This window comes from Ambystoma mexicanum, chromosome 1q (genome assembly GCF_040938575.1).
Source record: "Ambystoma mexicanum isolate Mex_15411 chromosome 1q, UKY_AmexF1_1, whole genome shotgun sequence".
Lineage (NCBI taxonomy): Eukaryota > Metazoa > Chordata > Amphibia > Caudata > Ambystomatidae > Ambystoma > Ambystoma mexicanum.
In genome coordinates this window covers 879,533,086-879,557,840 of record NC_090922.1, presented here as the reverse complement: position 1 = coordinate 879,557,840, position 24,755 = coordinate 879,533,086, and positions in this window count along the sequence as shown.

Here is a 24,755-nt window from a genome sequence, read left to right as displayed (position 1 = left end):
GTGTGGAACAATAGTAAGGATATTAAATCGCCAAAAGTTATTTGCAATTAGAGTAAAGGCATCCTTTGGCAAGGCAAGCATAATGTAAATAGAGAAAATAAAACATTATAGGAAAACATGCATTTCATGGTCTGAGTTGAGTCCAAGTGAAGTACATCTAAAATGACAAATGAGTTTACATTCTAGTCTCCTTAATTTCACACAAAGATCACCACCACGTTTACCAGTAGATGCCTTGGCCAGACCCAAAAACCGTGTGTCTGTTTTTTTGGCTAACTGGTGTTGTGTTTGCCAATGTAAGGCTAAAGGCAGGTTAGCCCCGGTTTTGTTAAGACTTGACAGATGTTCCCTTATAGGTATTCTCAATTGCCTGATTGTGCTTCCTATATATAATTTGTTACAAACACAAATGATTGCATAGACTAAACTGGTCTTACATTTGATAAAATCTCTAACTGTAATTTGAATATCATTGCAATCTACAAATGTCTGACAGCTTTGGTATGCATATTGACACTGATTACAATTGCTGCATTTACAAAAACCTTTTTTGTGCTGCAACCAGGTTGTTTGTCTATCAGTATCAGGTAAATCCAGAAATGAAGGACTAAGTTTATTGCGGAGAGTATTAGCCTTAGTGAAAATAAAATTAGGTTTGTCTGAGACATATGGTGTAAGATCTGTTTCCAGTTTAAGCAAATGCCAATGCTTGGAAGCTAACTTGTATAAAGTTGAAGAATCACTAGTGTACTGCGTGATTAAGGAAACAGGTCTCTGCTGACTATCTGAATGGGTTTTAGTGCTTAACAAGTCAGCCTGTTTGATAGATTGATATTTATGTGATGCTTTAGATATTGCTGAAGCAGGATAACCTCGTTGCTTGAAGCGATAGTTAAGCTGTGTACATTCTGTTTGAAAGTCTATATCTTTAGAACAGTTTCTTCTCGCCCTATAGAACTCACCACAGGGAATATCATGTATGGTAGTTCTCCGATGACAGCTTTTAGCATGCAATATGGCATTAACAGAGGTAGGTTTACGAAAGGTTCTAGTATGCACTGTGTTGTTTTCAATAAAGATTTCTAAGTCAAGAAAAGTAATGTTAGTGGGACTTGAGTGACCAGAAAGAGTAATTCCAAAATTATTGGCAATAACATGAGTAACAAAATCATCGAAAGAGTCAGTGCTGCCTTGCCAAATTATAAAAACATCATCTATGTACCTTTTCCAACACACCAGTACATTGTCATATTCTAGTTTGTTCAGAACATGGGTTTCTTCATAGAAGGACATAAACAAATTGGCCAGAGATGGTGCAAATTTGGCGCCCATTGCAACTCCTTTTGATTGTAAATAGTACACATTGTTAAAGATACACACATTATTGGCAAGCGCAAATTGCAAGAATGCTGTAACCATTTGTATATGACTGTAGTAGGATGCAGATGAATTGCGAAAAGTGTATTCAATTGACTGAACAGCTAAGTCATGTTTGATATTGGAATATAACGCTGAAACATCAAGGGTAGCCAGGCCAAAAGTGGGGTGCCATTTGACAGTTTGTACGTATTGTAAAATTTGAGTGCTGTCCCTAATGTCCCTAATGTAGGTACTCATTTTCACAACAAAAGGCTGAAATATTTCGTCTAGATACTGTGAAATTGCTTCTGTAACCCACCCTATACCGCTCATAATCGGCCTCACTTCTGGCAGAGTATCAAAGTGCTTGTGTATTTTGGGCAAAAAATACAGAGTTGGCATAGTTGGGTCAGTAATGGTAAGAAATGTGTTTTCATCATCAGGCAGGAATCCTAATGTATACCATTGTTCAATCAAGGTTTGGAGATCTGATGCAATTTGTTTGGTAGGATTTTTACTAAGTTTAATGTAGCAGCCTGGCGTTTGTAAGTGCTTTAGTCCCATCTGAATATAGTCATGTGTGTTAAGTAACACAATGTTGCCGCCTTTATCGGCTTCCTTGATGGTAATAGCGGTGATTTACCTCTAGTTGTTTTAAGGCTGATAGCTCCTGTGTATCCAAATTATGATATTTGTACTTTTTTGATGGTTTGTCCAGAAGGCAATGTATATCTTTGGTCATAGCTTTATGAAAAGTATCAATGATGTTATCACTTGTAAAGGTTTGTGTAAATTTGGATCTTGCCGCACGGCGCCAGTGCAAATACTTCTATTAAAGTTCTGGAGAGGGGGATTTGACCCCGTTACTACATTGAGCTACCAGAATCAGGTATAGTTATAGGCATCTCTTAAGATATTGGTTTGTTATTAATTGTTTCCAAATAATCTACAGAGATTTTACACAATTTTTTCATATTGTAGATATATCATTTCTTGCATTGAGTCATATACCCATTGAGGGTAAGTTACCTTTTTTCTTTGATTAATTCGTATATTTGCTCATCATTAGTTTACAGACAGTAGAGACTTATCTCTTAATTGGTTACCTTATCATTACTATAGGTAGCAATTGTGATGTTCAACACATTACTCCTGATCAATAATGCATTGGAATCACGGTATATTGCAACTTCCCACATACGTATTGTGTACTGCAATGATTTATGTTTTTTTTTTCTCACGCTTAATTAGCATGCCCTAATTTTAGTTTTCTTTTATTTTTACCTTGGGGCATTCTTTTGTTTACATTGCCTACATCCATACATTGAAACACTGGTATGTGAATTTCTTTTACTATTTGTGTTATCATGTTTGAATTTTCATGGTTTGATTATCTTTATACATGCTTACTTTTATTTTGTGTACAAATGTACAGCCTTGAGAACGACCTGAACAGGTCGAAACACGTGTCTGCTGTTTAGTGAACAATAAATTGGATTTTGAGCCTATTTCTGTATTAAGCTTTATGGACTCTACAATTGGAATTTTGGGATCTGCGCACTGATGACATCTTCCGTATTTAATCCTAAATTTGCTGGGTGCAGTGAAGAAGTTGCTAAAGGAACTGATGTACCTATTTCGATCTGCAAAGATAATGTTTTCTCAAATACCATCTAGGACTGCATGGATGTCTTGTGGTGTCTTTAATCCTCAACAAGACATAGCAGGATGTGTTAATGAAGAAATATCTTCTTTTATGTATTCTGTAGGCATGTCATCATTCCAAAATGAGAACCTTTTGGAAGATGGTGCATTTATTTTTGTGATGGAATGACTTTCACATATTGTGGTAATGCAATATTTCTTAGTAATATTCAGAACTCAATCAGAAGGCTGTGGTGAGGTCATGTAGCAGAAAAGGAATCTGAAAAAGAGTTAAAAAAGGCTCTTTCAGAGCCACCATCATAGAGGAAATGTGCTACTTAGCTTGTAATTTCTGTCCCCACCCTCACCATTTGCACGATATGTCCACGGACACCGTGGTAGTCCGCGGACATATCTTGCCACATCCCGGCTTTTGAGGCTGGCAGGTATGGAAATGGGACTATGCAGGCTAGATGATTGGTTAATCATGTTTTCTGAGTGTGGTGTGTAAGGAGAGACTGTGCCAGAAGATCTGATTGCTGAAAGGAGAGCAGATGGCTATGGCTATGGCTAAGTCTTTTAGGAGGCAGAGTGTCTGGATTTTGGGAGACTTATGGATACATTGGTTCGAGGTGCATGCACAGAAGTATGGATTGACTGCAGATCTTGGATTCCATCATGTGGCTATGCACAGGTATGCAGTGCAGGGAATGAAGTGGCTAGATTTGGTTCTTCTTTGAGCCACTTTGGTGACATACCGTCATCCAGACATTATTATTATTCATTGTGGAGGGAACAGTTTAGGGCATGTTACTGGAATCCTGTTGCAGTTTGCGATGAAAAGAAGCACTTGGGAAAGTCATGGACATGTTTCCAAACTCCAGAGTGATTTTATCTCGTATAGCACAGAGCCAAATATAGCTGCACTCTTCTTTATTTGGTCCACAAATGGAGAAAGCTAGAGGCAATGTCAACAAGGCTGTTTGCGTCTTTTTGAGAGATGTTGGCATGTCCTCTTTCCACAATGAAAATATTATGTTTCATAGTACAAATATTTTTCACAGAGATGGAGTCCATGTTACTGATGCTGGCAATAAGCATTTTTTGCGAAATATTCAAAATGCATTTTGCAAGTATAGCAAGGATTTTTCCAGTACATGTTGGCCACTTAAAGACTTCCCAAAACAAATACTACAAAAAGTCTCTTTTCAGAGCCACCACTTTCTCCTGGAGAAACATGTTTTTGAAGCGCTGCCCCCCACATTTTTTAAAAGTCCCCGAACTTTCTGTGTACTTGACAATTTGGGCCGGGGCCTGCACCATTTCATTGGTACTTCTATTTTTAAACTGTGAAAGTTTTTTTTTGTTGTTTTTATACATGACACACTAGGAAAGGAAGGGAAGAGATTGTAGCGAAGGGGCACCAATCAGGGGGATAAGAAAGGGCAGGTGGAGAGAGGAAGATGTTGGGTGGGCCTTTCTAGGTAGGTGGCAGACTTTCTCATGCTCTCGGACCATAGCCTCGAAAGCACTTTGAAGTGTCATCCCCCTGCACAGCCCTGCATCACAGTACATACGCAATATAGTGACCCTCGATAGGTAAGAGTCGTCATCATTGCATATGGCCTGTGAGAATGCTTCAGGTATGTGCTGTCCCACAGGATTGTCTCTTGTGGTAACAGTAGCCGATTTGGGGCATGCTGTAGCAGAACTCAACCTACTACTTTGATCGCACTGGACGACCTTCCGAATTTCCACCGTGTGAAATCATCTTAGGTGTTGCTGCATGGAAGTGGTCGCATAGCTATACAGACCTGGTTTGCCATGACTGAGCACCATTTTGTACTCAGTGCAGCGCACCGTGTCTGCAAGTGCCGTGGGTACCTTTCCAAAGGTGGTAAAGAGCCTCCACACCCAAGACTCACGCTAGCTGGCAGTAGTGGGGACTTCTACTACCTAATTCTCGTCTTCCTCTCCATCACTCTGTGCATCTCCATGCCTGTTCCCCTTGGAAAGATGGTGGTGGTGGAGGGGGTGAGTGGTGGTGCTGAAGCCGAGGCAGCTGCAGAGGTGGAAGCCATGGTTGCCATCTGGGATGTAGCACAGAAGGCAGAGGAATATTGTTCTCCAAATGTGACACAGCAGACACAGCACACACAGCACAGCAGGCAGAGGTCAGCAGCTAATACGATGTAGACAGTACAGCATGCAGAGGCCAGCATCCAGTGCAATATAGCACACCAATATTGAGAAATGCTCTCTCTGGTACCAAAAACAGAATGAAGAGCAGCTCTGGGTGTAGCCTTTTTTAGAGGTGCTGGGGAGCGCTTTGCAGACAGCAGTGCCATCCGCGGACACTATGGACACCAAAAAGGGATGAAAAATTTCCAAAAAGTATCCAGATTGCTAGGTGCATTGTCTTGGACATGTGCAAGGGTGATGTTTTACAGTAAAACACCTTGCATGGCTCAACAAAGACTTGTTGGAGGTCTGAGGGGCCGGACATTGCCCGCAGACAAGGGCCAAAGCTCGGCGTGGGTCCAGTCACATAATGATATCACGGACACGTTTGTGAATGGGACGACTGTTCATAGGACATCTATTGCACAGGATTGGTTGTACACATGTGCACAGGTGTTCTACGGACAGGGGTCAGGTCCCCGAACTAATTCAAGGTGCAACACACGTGAAGCAGACAGTTACGAACAGGTGCAATGTTCATAGGACACAGAGGGTGAGATGCGCATGCGAAAGCATGTCCGATGGACAGGATTGGGGTCCCCAAACTAATTAAAGGTGCATCACACCATTGCGGACATACAGACAGTTTATGTGTTCTACAGACACCTCCATTTTGATTGCAGACAATACAAACAGGCAGCGTGTCCATAGGACACCTTCCATTTTGGTTAATTGCGGAGAGGCGGACGGGTTATGTGTCCTACGGACACCTCCATTTTGATTGTGGATAGTACGAACAGGCATAGTGTCCTTAGGACATCCCCCATTTTGGTTAATTGCAGACAGGAGGACAGCTTATGTGTCCTACGGACACCTCCATTTTGATTGCGGACAGCACAAACAGACATATTGTCCTTAGGATACCCCCATTTTGGATAATTGTGGACATTCCATACAGTCACGCCATCTGCAAACTTCCAAACCGCCTTTAAAAAAAAACACAGACACATTTAGGAACAGTATACATAATAATGTGTTAATATACAAAAATATAGACATTATGAAAGATAGGGGGAAACAGAAATTGAGACATATACAGGGGAATTAGGATTTTCTACATGTAGGGTAGTAGGGGAGGAAGGTATTGAGGTCTCATCATAACATTTTTGGTGATGGGAAATTTTTGGCGAAGGTTGACTAGGACATGGAGAAGGGTACAAGTGCACGGGGGACAGTGATATACATTTTTTTTCCATGAAATGGTTTTCTACAAAGTTCTTCAACATGATGAAATTGGTCATTAATTGATCAATTTTTTGTTCTAAATGCTGTAGATGATTTTCCCGTGTCTGTTTCTTGTTCCATTACTACATGATGTAGTGTTTGAGTATTATTCTTATTTTCTAAATGTACTGTCAAAGGAATAAAATGTGTTAGGTACATGTAAAATAATGGGTATTACTTGGCTTACTTTGAAAACTGCAGTGTGTACCATTAGTATCACTGTTTTCACTAATTTCATCCCGGGTAGAATTTTCTTCATTTGCCTAGTCTGCGGACATTGCAGCAATTAGCTTAGGACAGTGGAAGGGTATCCTGGTAAAAATCTATCTATATTTGTGATGTCATCTTCAATGTCATGGGTGTTATTCTTAGCAGTGCACGTAGGTGGCGCGAGTTATGGTTGCTTAGCTTACCATAACTGGTGAATGTAAGGGTTTTTTTGGTTTTACTTGTAACCATAACGTCCCTTTAACAATGTTTTTTCACGGAATTTGATAGGTTTTTAGTAGCGCAACTTAACCATAATGTCACTTTATCAAACTGAGAGGCAGAGACAGTGAAAGATTACTTTGACAGGAGGAAACAATGTTCATCATTGATTCTGAAAGTAAACATCCTGTTGGCCATAATGTCGATGAGATATTATACACATTCCTTGGAATGTGATATATAAATAAGAAGTTATATGCATAACCTCATGGCTACTATCTTTCTGTCCCTCTGCTGTGCTTTGTTCTTTAGGGTTTTATTCCCCTTTTATTCACTTGTTAGTTATTTTGTTTTAAAAAAAAAATGTGACTGATAATATGGTAATATAAGATTTTACCTTTTTGGTCAAGTCTGGTGCGTACAGGAACAATATAATCGAAGATACACAGTGTGAGAGATAGGGTAGAAAGCTGCTCCTTTGGTCCATTGATATTCTTCAGTTGTGATTGGCACTATGCACTCTTCGATCTGAGTGCAGCACTTTAAATGCAAGTTGCACTTTATCAAGGGCAATGTTGCAGCCCCCTTCATTCGACAGGGCTGATTCCAAGCTTCCCATCGCGGGACCCGGATCCCACGCCTGGTAAAACCAGGCATGCTTTCCGGGTCCCGCGAGGGGAAGAAGGAGGTAACAATGGGGCACTCATAAAGTGCCCATTGTTACCTCCATCCCCATTCCCATTGAGCCTTATGGGGGCTCAAATGGGAATGGGGAGTGGTTCCTGCAAGGAGGAATGACCGGGTCCTCCAATGTTGGAATAACCCAGTTATTCCTCATTGCAGGAACCCGGTAACGAAGCCTGGGTTGGCGGCAGCCATGGAGCTAACAGCTCCATGGCTACCGCCAAACTCTTAATGAGGCCATTAGACTATGAGGGTAATTCATAGAATTTCGCAGAAAAGTGTCGCAAGCGGCTGGCGCAGAGTGTCCGCGTGCGATTGTCTGCGCCAGGCACGTGCGCTAAAACCGATTTCCGCGCACAGCGTATTCATGGATTTTAGGCTCCCAAACCAGCCGTGGCGCAGAGAATCGCAGCGACCCTGCAGCAGCGCCAGTAACGCCCCGAAGAACGCCCTCGCGCAAGGAAAAGCCATCAAAATCGCTAAATCATCGCAAAGGGCTGCGCTAACCCTGGACCAGTTCACCAGGCTGGCAAACAGCAAACGCCAAGCGGGGAACGTGTATTTCAGGGGTGCGCGGGAAGTTCCACACGCGATTGGGCCAGTGCGAGCAAGGTATGTGAATTTCAGGGGTGCGCGGGAAGTTCCACACGCGATTTCAGCAGGGTACGTGTATTTCAGGGGTTCGCGTGAAGTTTCTCACGCAAACGGGCCTGGGGGAGCGTGCTACGTGTATTACAGGGGTTCGCGTGAACTTACTCACGCGATCGGGCCTGGGGGAGTGGGCTACGTGTATTTCAGGGGTTCGCGTGAATTTTTTCACGCGATCGGGCCTGGGGGAGCGGGCTATGTGTATTACAGGGGTTCGCGTGAACTTCCTCACGCGATCGGGCCTGGGGGAGCGGGCTACGTGTATTTCAGGGGTTCGCGTGAACTTTCTCACGCGATCGGGGCTGGGGGAGCGGGCTACGTGTATTTCAGGGGTTAGCGTGAACTTTCTCACGCGATCGGGCCTGGGGGAGCGTGCTACGGGTATTACAGGGGTTCGCGTGAAGTTGCACACGCGATTGTCCCAGTGCGAGCAGGGTACGTGTATTTCAGGGGTGCGCGGGAAGTTCCACACGCGATAGTCCCAGTGCGAGCAGGGTACGTGTATTTCAGGGGTGCGCGGGAAGTTCCACACGCGATAGTCCCAGTGCGAGCAGGGTACGTGTATTTCAGGGGTGCGCGGGAAGTTCCACACGCGATAGTCCCAGTGCGAGCAGAGTACGTGTATTTCAGGGGTGCGCGGGAAGTTCCACACGCGATAGTCCCAGTGCGAGCAGGGTACGTGTATTTCAGGGGTGCGAGGGAAGTTCCACACGCGATACTAGCAGGGAATGTGTATTTCAGGGGTTCTGGGGAGTACTACACGTGAATTGGCCGTGTGGGTCCTCCCAGGTGTACGCTCCACAACCTCCACGGCCCCTGCAGGCAGCCCACACCACGGGGGACTACCCTGCACCCCTGCTCATGTCCCGCAGGCAGCCCATTCACCATGGGCATGCCCCCCAGCCAACCCACATGTCACCTTGCACTACTGATCAACAATGCATGTCTCCCACCACCCCCACCCCCCAGCAGTGCAGGGGCAGCCTCCACCAGGCCCCCACTCATGTCCCCCTGCACCCCCACCCCCCAGCATCCAGGGTCACCCTCCACCAGGCCCCCACTCATGTCTCCCACCACCCCCACCCCCCGGCAGTGCAGGGTCACCCTCCACCAGGCCCCCACTCATGTCTCCCACCACCCCCACCCCCCTGCCACCATGGGCAGCCCCAACCAGGCCCCCACTCATGTCTCCCACCACCCCCACCCCCCGGCAGTGCAGGGTCACCCTCCACCAGGCCCCCACTCATGTCTCCCACCACCCCCACCCCCCAGCAGTGCAGGGTCACCCTCCACCAGGCCCCCACTCATGTCCCCCTGCAACCCCACCCCCCAGCATCCAGGGTCACCCTCCACCAGGCCCCCACTCATGTCTCCCACCACCCCCACCCCCCTGCCACCATGGCCAGCCCCCACCAGGCCCCCATTCATGTATCCCACCACCCCCACCCCCCGCCAGTGCAGGGTCACCCTCCACCAGGCCCCCACTCATGTCTCCCACCACCCCCACCCCCGGCAGTGCAGGGTCACCCTCCACCAGGCCCCCACTCATGTCTCCCACCACCCCCACCCCCCGGCAGTGCAGGGTCACCCTCCACCAGGCCCCCACTCATGTCCCCCTGCACCCCCACCCCCAGCATCCAGGGTCACCCTCCACCAGGCCCCCACTCATGTCTCCCACCACCCCCACCCCCCTGCCACCATGGCCAGCCCCCACCAGGCCCGCACTTATGTCTCCCACCACCCCCACCCCCTGGCAGTTCAGGGTCACCCTCCACCAGGCCCCCACTCATGTCCCCCTGCACCCCCACCCCCCAGCATCCAGGGTCACCCTCCACCAGGCCCCCACTCATGTCTCCCACCACCCCCACCCCCCTGCCACCATGGCCAGCCCCCACCAGGCCCCCACTCATGTCTCCCACCACCCCCACCCCCCGGCAGTGCAGGGTCACCCTCCACCAGGCCCCCACTCATGTCTCCCACCACCCCCACCCCCCGGCAGTGCAGGGTCACCCTCCAGCAGGCCCCCACTCATGTCTCCCACCACCCCCACCCCCCTGCCACCATGTGCAGCCCCCACCAGGTCCTCACAATCCCCAATCATGTGCGTAATGGTCAGCCTCCACAGCCAAAAAGCCCTACCAAGTAATCCATTCACCCACATGGAAATGGAAATCACATGTTACACCCCCAATGTTTATGAAGCTAATGAACCCATGTCCGTCACACACATTTTTTGCAATTGAATGGGAAAACACACAATATGACATGCATGAAACCAATGAGATGAAACCAGACAGTGAACTATGGCAACAAAAATGTATTGAAAAAAATTAAGAATGCTAAAGAAAGAAAACTAACTACAATGTAAATGTGAAAAAATAAGCTGCATGTCCGCATAAAAACACAAAACTGGAAATCCAAATCCTAAAAAATGTTGTCCAAAGTGAAATGTAAAAAACTCTCCATGCAACAAAGAACTATGTACAAAAATAACAAGGGTCCATGATCCCAACTGAACTAAGGAAACCTCCTAAAAAACCTACCTAAATATCAACTATATACAAAAAGTGGAGCAGTGTCCGTCGACTCCAAATCATAATAAGAACGAAAGGAAACCTAAAACTAAAGAACTATATACAAAGGCGGCGGGCAAGTCCAGCGGCTCACTCTGTGGTGTCCTGGGCCAGGGCATCATCGAACTCCTGTTCGATGTCCCGGAGGCGGTCCAGTTCCATGGCCCGAGGGTCCGCAGGGACGACGCTGTGTCCTCCTCCAACCCCCTGCGGATTGCCTCGAGGCACTCGGCCCGCCTCAGGGCCCTCCGCATGGAGTTCTCCGCCCTGACCATTGTGAGCCGCGCCTCTTCCGCCCGCCGCCGCTCCGCACCTATGGCATGGCCCAACCGCTGCCACACGGAAGACACTCTCTGTCCTGGGTCCCCCTGCCCTCCGGCCGATGCCTGCCCCTCCGATGTCGAAAGCCCCAAGCCTTCATGTCTCCCACCATGTTGCTGCTGCTGCTGCTCTGCCTCTGCCCGTGCACTGCCTCCTGCTGCCTGCACATCCTCCGCCGGCTGGGGTGCACTTGTTGATGTGGCCACCCCTGCTGGACCTCCGACTCCCGACTGTGGCAGGGATGCCTCCTCCACCAGCCTGGCCGCACCGTCAGAGGCAGCTCCACAGGGCACCCAGGTGACTGATGGGTGGGAAGATGGCACAGAGGACGACTGGCGCGTAGGGGGTCCAGTTGAGGAGGGGGTCGGAGCAAGCCCCATCAGACAGCGGAATCCGGCCTGGGTGACCTGTCCCAGCAGGCTGACGTGGTCAACGAGCCATTCGTGATGACGTGCAGTCTCTCCATGAAAAGACTGCAGGTCACCTCGCATGGCCCGTTGACGCAACACCACACCAGCCAGGACAGGCTCAACCCGGACCTGGATGGCCACGTCCGCAGGCAGAGGAAGGCCAGTTGACGTCAGCTCATCCCCTGCCTGAAAACGGGTCTGGACGTAGGCATCCCTGCTGGTGCAAGATGATGCAGGGACAGGATCGGGGACAGGATTGCACACAGGCACCTCCGCGGCCGCCTGTGCTGCCTCCTGTCCCTGGTCCTGCACTGCACCACTAGCACCAGTGGGATCCCCACCTCCAGACCCTGTCTCTGGTGCTTGCGCGGCCCCCTCCTCCACCAAACCCCCCACCAACCAGGATGACTCCGTGCCATCTTCCGCTGTTGGGCCCTGTGGGGTCCCAGCTGCCCCTTCTGCTGCCGAGGAGTCCAACTGCAACCTCCGCCTCTTGGACCTCCCCCCGGCAGCTGCGGCCTGGGACGCGGCACCGGACTCCTCACTCCCCGACGAGATGACAACACGGGAGGGGAGCCGGGCCTTGCGTCTCCGGCTGGCGGTCGGATCCCCGCCGCTGTGCTCCACAGCACCTTCTCCGCCCTCTTCATCAGTTGACGCTGCAGACAGGGAGAAACAAAACACAGGCATCAGGGCACTGTACAATGGACACATACACGCATGACAGTTGCACATGAGTGGCATTGGCAAACCTCAGACATGTCATCACAATCCCCAACACACATGTCATTGCAACTGGCACACATGAGCCATACCACAGCCATATCGCAACTGCCAGCACCATCCCTACACATACAACAGCATCAGCAGCCAAAGGGGAGCCAGACATCACATGCAACACAGGAAGTGCACCACACATGTACACACACCACCACACTTGCATGCATGTCTACACCTCTGCACTGTTCAGACGGGCATCCATGTCACATCTGCCAATCAGGCTTCCACATACCGCTGTCACATGCATCCATGTTGCATCACTGTTGCACCCTTGTCAAATACACACACATGCACATGTACACAGTGCTCATACATGCAGTCGAAAACAACATACATGCCTGACATCACGGACATGTCTACTTACATACACATTCATCCAAACATGTGTGCACGCACAACTGCATTTGCCATGCAAGCCCACACACACAAGCACCATCCATGTCTCACACATTACAGCCCTCGCATGTGTTAGCCCCACGGCCCTGTACACCCCCACCCATACTCCACCCCATACAAACAGATGTGCAACCGGCACAATGGCGAATGATCACCACACGCCCTGCTCACAACCAGGATGCATGTACATTCACCGCTCGACTCCAGACGGGTCTGCTTCTCTAGGACCTGGACGTGGAGCGCTGGGGATATGCGTTCCAGGACCCCCATCTGTTCTTCCGACAAGTGGCCCCGGCGCCCCTTGGCATCCGCTGCCTTCAAGAGGCGCCGGGCCTTGTTCAGGGTCCTGGACCTGAAGTCCTCCCAGCGCTTCCTGACATGTTGTAAGTCCCGGACTGCCACCCCCTCCGCGTTGATGGCAGTCACAATGTCAGTCCAGATCCGCGTCCGTCCTTCCTTGTCGGCGCGGGAACTTCCAAAGAGGGCATCATACTGCCCCAGGACTTGCTCCACCAGGACACCAACTTCAGTGGCACTGAAGCTGATGCCCCTCTGCCTCTCTGGCCGGGGGTTGTCAGTGGTCACAGATGGTGTTTGCCCCGACATGACAACCCCAGAGGCAGGAGTGGGTGGGCAACTGGGTCCTGGGGCTGGGCTGTGGAGCGATGGAATTCCAGTCGGGAGTCTTCGGTTCCAGCAGGGGTGGTCACAGCAACAGCACCCCTGGCTGATGTGCAGGCAGCAAATGGCAGTGCACGTGGGCAGCAGGCAGTCAGGCAGCATCAGATAGCAGGTGGGAGCGTGCTCGGGGCTCTGGGGGGCAGTAGTTCGGCCTTCTGGGCAGGAGCGTGGTCTTCCGTGTGCTTACGCGTGGCCAGCTTGGTACGGAGTGATTTGGCACGTGAAAATCCTGCACGTCAGCGTGAAAACCGAGGAAAGGCCCTTAGCGCGTAAGCGCGTCAGCACGCATACGCGATTCTATTGGACCAAAGGCCCTCAGCGCGTAAGTGCTCTGTGACATGAGCCGCACGGGTGTTTCCCACACAGCACGTGATGACAGAGCACACGTGGAAAGACTGCACGTCAGAGTCTCATCACGTGTGATTGGTGGAAATGGCCGTACACGCATAAGTCACAAAGCGTGTAATTGGTGGAAATGGCCGTACACGCATAAGTCACAAAGCGTGTAATTGGTGGAAATGGCCGTACACGCATAAGTCACAAAGCGTGTAATTGGTGGAAATGGCCGTACACGCATAAGTCACAAAGCGTGTAATTGGTGGAAATGGCCCTAGCGCGTACACGCCGCGTAAGTGACGTTGGACGTGTGGGCCTGTATAAAAGGTACGCGTAGAACACCATTTCCTTGTACGTGCTTTTCGTGGAGAGCGAGTGGGTGAATTCTGTACTTCTTGTCGGTTCACACGCGATTTACTTCACGGCGTTTCAAGTTCGTATTCCCTGTTACCTCTGACAGATTTTTCTCTTTTTTCTCTTTTACTGGTTTACCTGGGCCTGTTCCCTCAAACAGTGTTCCCTTCTACTGTTGTCCTGTCTCCTCAGACAGCATACAAATCTTCTTTTGGCGGGGGTGTTGCCAACCAAACCGCTCCTTTTTCACGCTCTTTTACCTGGCAGACGGTGAGTCACGCACGTATCTAACATCTGTGCTTGCCACGTGTGTAGCCTACCCCTTCAGAGGTCATTCTAGGCTGCGTGTGACACGCATACGTTCATTCTTGTGTTACTGGGTGCCACAGCGTAGTGCAGGTTTTTCTTTCTGCACACGTGGTCTAGGAGGGGTTGCGTGCACGTCATCTCCCTTTTTTGGGGCTCCTGTGCGTAGCGTGACCCGTCATCTTTCCCCAGGGGTTACAATCAGCCTTGCAAGAGCACTAGGGTACAATTACCATCTGGTACCCAACCCCTTTGACCCCCAATTGCCCAGGACAATATTTGACAGCCACTCCCATACGCACATCAACATCAGTGCCATGGTTGGGAGGCGAGGATTCCGTAAGGGTGGCAAAGGTGGAAGAGCCACAAGTGGTGGCTGTGGTGGATCCGGTAGGGGACGTGGTCGTTACTTGCAGGGTGAGCCTGTCCCCCCATGTGTGGAGGACCAGTCAAGGGCACCCATAATCCCCCCCCTCCCATTGAGGCTGATGTGGCTGACACCATCCATGCTCAGCCCTTGTTGGACCAGCCCATAGTGGCACCAGACCTGGCTGACTCCATGGCTGACTTCCAGGTCAGCAGGCCTATGACACGTGCGCTGGTGCACGTTGATGTCACCATGTCACGTGCATCTGTCGCAGCAAGGTCATCTGCTGCACCAAGTAGGCAGGGCGGAGAGGCTGCAGGGGCAGCTGCGGCTCCATCCACCACAGCCTTCACACACCCAGCCAGGACAGTATCGGTCCTAGTCCATGCTGCTGATATTCCTCCTGACACCATCACACTAGAGCCAATGCCTGCACCAACTCCCATGCTGAGTGTGCAATCCCACACTCCTGATACAGAGTCCACCAGGGCTCCTGCCCCTAGTGTCCAGAGCGGCGCAGGACACTCAGGATCACCACCACCTTCCAAGCGGAAGAGGAAGAGTGCTCGTCCGGCACAGGCTGATGCCCCAGACACGGCTACACAGTCCGGCCCGTCCAGGAAGCCCAGCTTCACGGATGACGAACTGAATGCACTTGTCGAGTATGTGTCCGCACATGACAACGAGGTGGTCATTGTTGCAGGATCCAAGACCACACCTGCACAACGCCAGGCACACTGGCAGACCGTTGCGGACATCGTAAGTGCCCTTGGAATCGTGAGGCGCACAGCCAATGATTGCTATAAGCGCTGGAATGACCTAAAGCGCAGGGCAAAGAGTAAGCTGGCCTCAAGTCATGCCGCAACTCTAGTGACTGGAGGTGGGTCTCCAGTAGTAGACATGGGACTCACTCCACATGAGTCAGTCGCTGGGACCTACGTCACGGAGGAACAGATCCAAGGCGTGGGAGATCTCCCTGATTACGAGCCATTGTCCGGTGAGTGCACATGCATGTGTGTGTCATCCATGTGCATGGTGTGTGTGAGGGCTTCTGTTTGTGTGCCAGGTGAGAGTGTGTGCGCCTGAGTCGCATGGGTCATCCATGTGCTTCATGCAATACATCCTGCGCAGCTGCATTTGGCCATAGCTGTATCCCTTCTGCCAACAGTAGACATGTAGTCCAACTGCACGCCAGTTGCCCTTGAAGTGTCACCTTGCCACAACATTGTTGCAAAATTTAGCACTGTTCATTTAGTCAGATATTTACCATTCTACCACTTTTACTAGGCATGTCGCAGTCCTCTAGTCACATGTCTGACATGGCTATGGTAAAGTTGAGTGACTTTGTTACCTGGATATCATTTGTTCAAACATGTCCCTGTGCAATTGCACCATTTCCGACTGGCAGCTCCAGGTGAAGAATCTGACCTGTTAGAATTAGAATAGCTATTACATGCGGGAACTGGACAGTATGCATAGGTGCTGCCTTCCTCTCCATCTTCACTCAATAGCAATGGTACATGCCATCTGTGTGATGGCATGTGTGTTTCACCTGCCAATCACAGGCCAATGTGTGATGCCACTGCCAGGCAGCATGCAGAAAATGTGTTCATCTTCAATCTTGGTGTCATCAGTGTGTGCCATTTGCCTGCCCTTCATACGCAGTGAGGCTGCATGCATGGGAGGGTTTTAGTCATGTGGGACATGTGTCAAACAAGTACTGTTTCTCTTGCTTCTCAGCCCTCATTGTGTGCCATGGTGCTAATGCCTGTTTCCATTTCTTTGTTTTTATGTCTTTGCAGGGGAAGACGCACCTGATACTGCTGGGGTTGTGGAGATGGTGCTGACCCAGGAGGGGCCGAGGGCCGACCAACCACCAGTGAGGGACGTGGTGTGGTGGTGGGTGAGAACCCACAAGTGCTGCAGGTCCTGCTCTCAAGGGGTGTCTCTGGCTGCACCTCCCCCGAGCTGTACTCAGGTGTTGATTCGGATGAGACCTACGTGCCGTCGCAGGTGAGTGTTCCAGGGAGGGATTCTGTTCTGTCTCACCCACCTGCACCAGGGTCAGAACCCTCAATGGGGATGTCAGTGTTGGCAGCTACGCCTTTGGTGGTTACGGATGCAGGGTCACACTCCGCGACATCTGATCCTGTTCCTGGGCCAGCAGATCAGAGGGGGAATGCAGTCCTGCAGCCTCAGGCAGTGTCGGCACAGCAAGGCGCAGTTCGCCTTGCCCCAGACAGGTGTGGTGCCCGCCGACGTGGTGGCCGTACGGCACCTGGCAATACTGCATGGGAGCAATCCATTTACGGTATGGCAACCCAACAGGCAGCATCATCCCAGATGATGGCTCAGGCCATGGATAGGGTGGCCCCTTCCATTGTCCCCCCTGAAAGGCTGATGGAGCGACTAGAGCAGGCAACCGAAACCATCTGCCAGTCACACAGGGAGGACATGTTGGGGTCCAACAGGGACAGGCGGGCGGCACTGGCGGCTCTGCAGGAGGCCATCTCCATTGAGTCCCAGGGCCACAGGGAAGCCCTGAGGCAGGAGCTCCTTCACCTCAGGACGACTCTTGTTGAGCTTGAGGCTTCTACACACCAAAGGACAGAACAGCAGCTGGAGCGTCTCACCCGTACGCTCTCAGCTGAGATGCAGGCAATGAGGGCGGAGGTCCGGGCATCCCGTGAGTTGTTGCATGGGGCTCTCCGCACACTCATCCTCCAGAACCAGACCTACCACACCCGCATGCTTGCAGCCATGGAGGAGCAGACTAGGGCCTTGCGTGGGCTGCCTCAAATAGTGCAACCACCTCCGGATGCAGCTGCACAGGGTGATAATAGCGACAGCAGTGATACTCCCACAATAGGGTAGCCGTGTGGGCCATGAGCCCATGGAGGTGTTTTTTTTTCCCCAGGATCCACGCAGGTGGGTTCTGGTGTGCATCCTGTCCTCGGACCTCCTGGGTGGCCTCCCCAACCCCCCCGGGCCCTTCAATGGCCATTTTTGATTATTATTTTTATTTTTTTTTATTTTTATTTTTATTTCTTTTATTCCCAATTTTTTTGGGACGATTTGTTGGCTTCCGTGGTTCCTGTGGGCATACGCTGCATTGTGGCTGGGCACATGCAGGCTTGTAATGTATTTGGTTCAGATGCTTGGGTTTGAGTCACACACACCCCTCCTGCTTCCCGTTTCCATGGGCTTGCAAAGGGTGTGCCCAAGTGACAGTGAATTACACAGTGACGTTGGACTCCCATGAGCTGTGTGGGCAGTCTGTAGTCAATACTGTGTATACATTCCTAGTGCATAATCCTGTTGTGTTGTACACTGCATGTTGCATTGATGTGTAACTCATCTTCTGTGTCTACCTCCCAATTTGCAGGTCCCTTCCTCATGTCTACACAAGGACCTCTAGTCTGGAGATGTGGTCCATGTTGGCAGCAGTGCACCTACAACTCTACAGGTGCCAACACTGCACAGTTGGTAGTGGTGGGAGTGCAGGCATTTCCAGGTGGTGAGACTACTAATATTATACATTAGTGATGTCATGTTAATGGTAGTACATGCTCAAGTTTGTTGTTGGTCCGGCATTACTGTGAGCATTTCAGGTGTTGCAAGTTTCTAATAGGGACACTGTACATTGTGACACTAGTGTCATGTTGTGGGGATTACTTTGTTTACGTGCAAATAGCATGACATGGCACGGTGTGTCGTGTGGTGGTGCTGGGGTTGGGTTGGCTGACATGGCACTGTCCTCTTGTTGCATTTTTCAAGTGGGTATTCATTTTAGCTGCTTGAATTTGTAACTTCACAAAACCGCATTGGTGGTGTCAGTGTGGGTAGGGATGCACACATTGTGACACTTCCAGGTGAACAATCTCAGGCTGATATGGTTTTCACGGTTCTTTCTCCAGACATTCAGGATCAGTGTCAGGTTGAGTCATCATTGATTGTCAGATGGAATGTGCCAGGGCAGTGTGCACTCCACAGGGGTGTGATTTCTATGTGAAGTTATTAGCCACTAGCTGTGTACGGGCTGCCTCCCCCCGTGCCCTTTCCCCTCCCATGCGCAGCGGCTATGCATGTGGTTGGGGATGGGGGGGCACCACCATGTCCACGGCCAGGCCCCGGCGTTTTGCAACGTTGTGCAGGACACATGCTGCCACTATGATCCTGCACACTACTGGGGGAGCGTACAACAGCTGCCCGCCAGAACGGTCAAGGGAGCGAAAGCGTGACTTCAGCACTCCAAATGTGCGCTCCACTATGCCCCGGGTTGTAATGTGGGCTGCGTTATATCTTACCTGGGGTGGCGTGGTGGGGTTCCGAATTGGCGTCATCATGTGGGGACTGAGAGGGTAGGCACTGTCCCCTGTGGAGGTGGTGATTGGTATCATTGGTGGGGTTGTGACCTTGCTCAGTATCTGACATGCATGCATGTGCAGTGGCATTCATACTCACCAAGCAGCCATGTATCGCCATGCCGGCCAGCTTCTAGGTCCCGGCTTAGGGTGGACATTCGGTAAATGAAGCTGTCGTGGGTTGACCCAGGATAGTTGGCATATAGTGAGGTGATGATTCCCTTGGCATTACATACTACCTGCACGTTGATGGAATGCCAGTGCTTGCGGTTCCTATAGATGTGCTCAGATGCCCTGGGGGGACGTAGAGCCACATGGGTGCAGTCAATGGCACCTAGCACTTTGGGGAATCGTGCCACAGCGTAGAAATCCAGGGCGGCAGCATGCCTTTCTGCAGGTGTTCTGGGCAGGTATATGTGCCTGCGGACTGATGGGCGTGCAGTGATGATGTTCAAGACCTGGTGTAGGCACCGTGACTGGGTGGCCTGTGATACAACACCCACAATGCACTTGTCCGCTGAAATGATCCAGTGGCTAAGAAGTGCAGTACATTGAGGACCTTCTCCAGGGGGCTGAGTGCTTGGGAGCACAGGGTGGGTGATGTGAGGTCGTCCTCCCACTCACTCACCAGGTCCAGTATGATGTGTGGTGGAAACCTGTACCATGCACCTGGTCATCAGGCATCCCGAAAAGGCTGGTTCTGGGTGTGAATATTCTGGCCCTGACTATCCTCCTCCTCCTCCTTTGGTAGGCCACGCCCACTGCTGCTAGGAACGGTATGTTCATCCTGGGTCTGAGCTAGTTATTTTGTTAGCGCGCAAATTAATGCGTTGCGCGTGTTGTAGGCGAGTGTGTGACCCGCGCACCCCTCCAATCCAGTGCCCAGTACAATAGCGTGTGGAAATTGGCACGCACACCGGGATACAGGTGCGCTGACGTACTTGCGTGTGTAAGTGTCCGCGCACACCTGACATACACGTACATAGGCCAATCGCGTGTACACGCTCTTTTGTCCAATTACACGCGATGACACTCTGACGTGCTGTCCAATTACACGCGATGAGACTCTGACGTGCAGTCTTTCCACGTGTGCTCTGTCATCACGTGGTGTGTGGGAAACACCCGTGCAGGTCACGTCACAGACGCGCTTACGCGCTGAGGGACTTTGGTCCAATGGATTCGCGTATGCGTGCTGACGCGCTTACGCGCTAAGGGCCTTTCCTCGGTTTTCACGCTGACGTGCAGGATTTTCACGTGCCAAATCACTCCGTACCAAGCTGGCCACGCGTAAGCACACGGAAGACCACGCTCCTGCCCAAAAGGCCGAACTACTGCCCCCCAGACCCCTGAGCACGCTCCCACCTGCCATCTGCTGCTGCCTGACTGCCTGCTGCCCACGTGCACTGCCATTTGCTGTCTGCACATCAGCCAGGGGTGCTGTTGCTGTGACCACCCCTGCTGGAACCGAAGACTCCCGACTGGAATTCCATCGCTCCACAGCCCAGCCCCAGGACCCAGTTGCCCACACACTCCTGCCTCTGGGGTTGTCATGTCGGGGCATACAACATCTGTGACCACTGACAACCCCCGGCCAGAGAGGCAGAGGGGCACCAGCTTTAGTGCCACCGAAGTTGGTGTCCTGGTGGAGCAAGTCCTGGGGCAGTATGATGCCCTCTTCGGAAGTTCCCGCGCCGACAAGGAAGGACGGACTCGGATCTGGACTGACATCGTGACTGCCATCAATGCGGAGGGGGTGGCAGTCCGGGACTTACAACATGTCAGGAAGCGCTGGGAGGACTTCAGGTCCAGGACCCTGAACAAGGCCCGGCGCCTCTTGAAGGCAGCGGATGCCAAGGGGCGCCGGGGCCACTTGTCGGAAGAACAGATGGGGGTCCTGGAACGCATATCCCCAGCGCTCCACGTCCAGGTCCTAGAGAAGCAGACCCGTCTGGAGTCGAGCGGTGAGTGTACATGCATCCTGGTTGTGAGCAGGGCGTGTGGTGATCATTCGCCATTGTGCCGGTTGCAGATCTGTTTGTATGGGGTGGAGTATGGGTGGGGGTGTACAGGGCCGTGGGGCTGACACATGCGAGGGCTGTAATGTGTGAGACATGGATGGTGCTTGTGTGTGTGGGCTTGCATGGCAAATGCAGTTGTGCGTGCTATCATGTTTGGATGAATGTGTATGTAAGTAGACATGTCCGTGATGTCAGGCATGTATGTTGTTTTCGGCTGCATGTATGAGCACTGTGTACATGTGCATGTGTGTGTATTTGTCAAGGGTGCAACAGTGATGCTACATGGATGCATGTGACAGCGGTATGTGGAAGCCTGATTGGCAGATGTGACATGGATGCCCGTCTGAACAGTGCGACACTTGGCAGAGGTGTAGACATGCATGCAAGTGTGGTGGTGTGTGTACATGTGTGGTGCACTTCCTGTGTTGCATGTGATGTCTGGCTCCCCTTTGGCTGCTGATGCTGTTGTATGTGTAGGGATGGGGGTGGCAGTTGCAAAATGGCTGTGGTATGGCTCATGTGTGCCAGTTGCAATGACATGTGTGTTGGGGATTGTGATGACATGTCTGAGGTTTGCCAATGCCACTCATGTGCAACTGTCATGCGTGTATGTGTCCATTGTACAGTGCCCTGATGCCTGTGTTTTGTTTCTCCCTGTCTGCAGCGTCAACTGATGAAGAGGGTGGAGAAGGTGCTGTGGAGCACAGCGGCGGGGATCCGACCGCCAGCCGGAGACGCAAGGCCCGGCTCCCCTCCCGTGTTGTCATCTCGTCGGGGAGTGAGGAGTCCGGTGCCGTGTCCCAGGCCGCAGCTGCCGGGGGGAGGTCCAAGAGGCGGAGGTTGCAGTTGGACTCCTCGGCAGCAGAAGGGGCAGCTGGGACCCCACAGGGCCCAACAGGGGAAGATGGCACGGAGTCATCCAGGTTGGTGGGGGGTTTGGTGGAGGAGGGGGCCGCGCAAGCACCAGAGACGGGGTCTGGAGGTGGGGATCCCACTGGTGCTAGTGGTGCAGTGCAGGACCAGGGACAGGAGGCAGCACAGGCGGCCGCGGAGGTGCCTGTGTGCAATCCTGTCCCCGATCCTGTCCCTGTATCATCTTGCACCAGCAGGGATGCCTACGTCCAGACCCGTTTTCAGGCAGGGGATGAGCTGACGTCAACTGGCCTTCCTCTGCCTGCGGACGTGGCCATCCAGGTCTGGGTTGAGCCTGTCCTGGCTGGTGTGGCGTTGCGTCAACGGGCCATGCGAGGTGACCTGCAGTCTTTTCATGGAGAGACTGCACGTCATCTCGAATGGCTCGTTGACCACGTCAGCCTGCTGGGACAGGTCACCCAGGCCAGATTCCTCCGTCTGATGGGGCTTGCTCCGACCCCATCCTCAACTGGACCCCCTACGTGCCAGTCGTCCTCTGTGCCATCTTCCCACCCATCAGTCACCTGGGTGCCCTGTGGAGCTGCCTCTGACGGTGCGGCCAGGCTGGTGGAGGAGGCATCCCTGCCACAGTCGGGAGTCGGAGGTCCAGCAGGGGTGGCCACATCAACAAGTGCACCCCAGCCGGCGGAGGATGTGCAGGCAGCAGGAGGCAGTGCACGGGCAGAGGCAGAGCAGCAGCAGCAGCAACATGTTGGGAGCCATGAAGGCTCGGGGCTTTCGACATCGGAGGGGCAGCCATCGGCCTGAGGGCAGGGGGACCCAGGACAGAGAATGTCTTCCGTGTGGCAGCGGTTGGGCCACGCCATAGGTGCGGAGCGGCGGCGGGCGGAAGAGGCGCGGCTCACAATGGTCAGGGCAGAGAACTCCATGCGGAGGGCCCTGAGGCGGGCCGAGTGCCTCGAGGCAATCCGCAGGGGGTTGGAGGAGGACACAGCGTCGTCCCTGCGGAACTTCGGGGCCATGGAACTGGACCGCCTCCGGGACATCGAACAGGAGTTCGATGATGCCCTGGCCCGGGACACCACGGAGTGAGCCGCTGGACTAGCCCGCCGCCTTTGTATATAGTTATTTAGTTTTAGGTTTCCTTTCTTTCGAATTATGATTTGGAGTCGACGGACACTGCTCCACTTTTTGTATATAGTTGATTTTTAGGTAGGTTTTTTTAGTAGGTTTCCTTTGTTCAGTTGGGCTCATGGACACTTGGTAGTTTTTATACGGACATGCATGTTTTTTGTTCTCATTCACATTGTAGTTAGTTTTCTTTCTTTTGCATTCTTAATTTTTTTAATACAATTTTGTTAGCATACTTCACTGTGTGGTATCATCTCATTGGTTTCATGCATGTCATGTTGTGTGTTTTCCCATTATATTGCAACCATTGTGTGTGACGGACATGGGTTCATTAGCTTCATGAACATTGGGGGTGTAACATGTGATTTCCATTTCCATGTGGGTGAATGGGTTACTTGGTAGGGCTTTTTGGATGTGGAGGCTGTCCATTACGCACATGATTGGGGATTGTGAGCACCTGGTGGAGGCTGCCCCTGCACTGCTGGGGGGTGGGGGTGGTGGGACACATGAGTGGGGGCCTGGTGGAGGCTGCCCCTGCACTGCTGGGGGGTGGGGGTGGTGGGAGACATGAGTGGGGGCCTGGTGGAGGCTGCCCCTGGTGGCTGGGGGGTGGGGGTGGTGGGACACATGAGTGGGGGCCTGCTGGAGGCTGCCCCTGCACTGCTGAGGGGTGGGGGTGGTGGGAGACATGAGTGGGGGCCTGCTGGAGGCTGCCCCTGGTGGCTGGGGGGTGGGGGTGGTGGTAGACATGAGTGGGGGCTTGCTGGAGGCTGCCCCTGCACTGCTGGGGGATGGGGGTGGTGGGAGACATGAGTGGGGGCCTGCTGGAGGCTTCCCCTGCACTGCTGGGGGGTGGGGGTGGTGGGAGACATGAGTGGGGGCCTGCTGGAGGCTGCCCCTGCACTGCTGGGGGGTGGGGGTGGTGGGACACATGAGTGGGGGCCTGCTGGAGGCTGCCCCTGCACTGCTGGGGGGTGGGGTGGTGGGAGACATGAGTGGGGGCCTGCTGGAGGCTGCCCCTGCACTGCTTGGGGGTGGGGGTGGTGGGAGACATGAGTGGGGGCCTGCTGGAGGCTGCCCCTGCACTGCTGGGGGGTGGGGGTGGTGGGACACATGAGTGGGGGCCTGCCTGTTGGAGGCTGCCCCTGGTGGCTGGGGGGTGGGGGTGGTGGGAGACATGAGTGGGGGCCTGCTGGAGGCTGCTCCTGCACTGCTGGGGGGTGGGGGTGGTGGGACACATGAGTGGGGGCCTGCTGGAGGCTGCCCCTGCACTGCTGGGGGGTGGGGGTGGTGGGGGACATGAGTGGGGGCCTGCTGGAGGCTGCCCCTGGTGGCTGGGGGGTGGGGGGGTGGGACACATGAGTTGGGGCCTGGTGGAGGCTGCCCCTGCACTGCTGGGGGGTGGGGGTGGTGGGAGACATGATTGGGGGCCTGGTGGAGGCTGCCCCTGGTGGCTGGGGGGGTGGTGATACACATGAGTGGGGGCCTGCTGGAGGCTGCCCCTGCACTGCTGGGGGGTGGGGGTCGAGGGAGACATGAGTGGGGGCCTGCTGGAGGCTGCCCCTGGTGGCTGGGGGGTGGGGGTGGTGGTAGACATGAGTGGGGGCCTGCTGGAG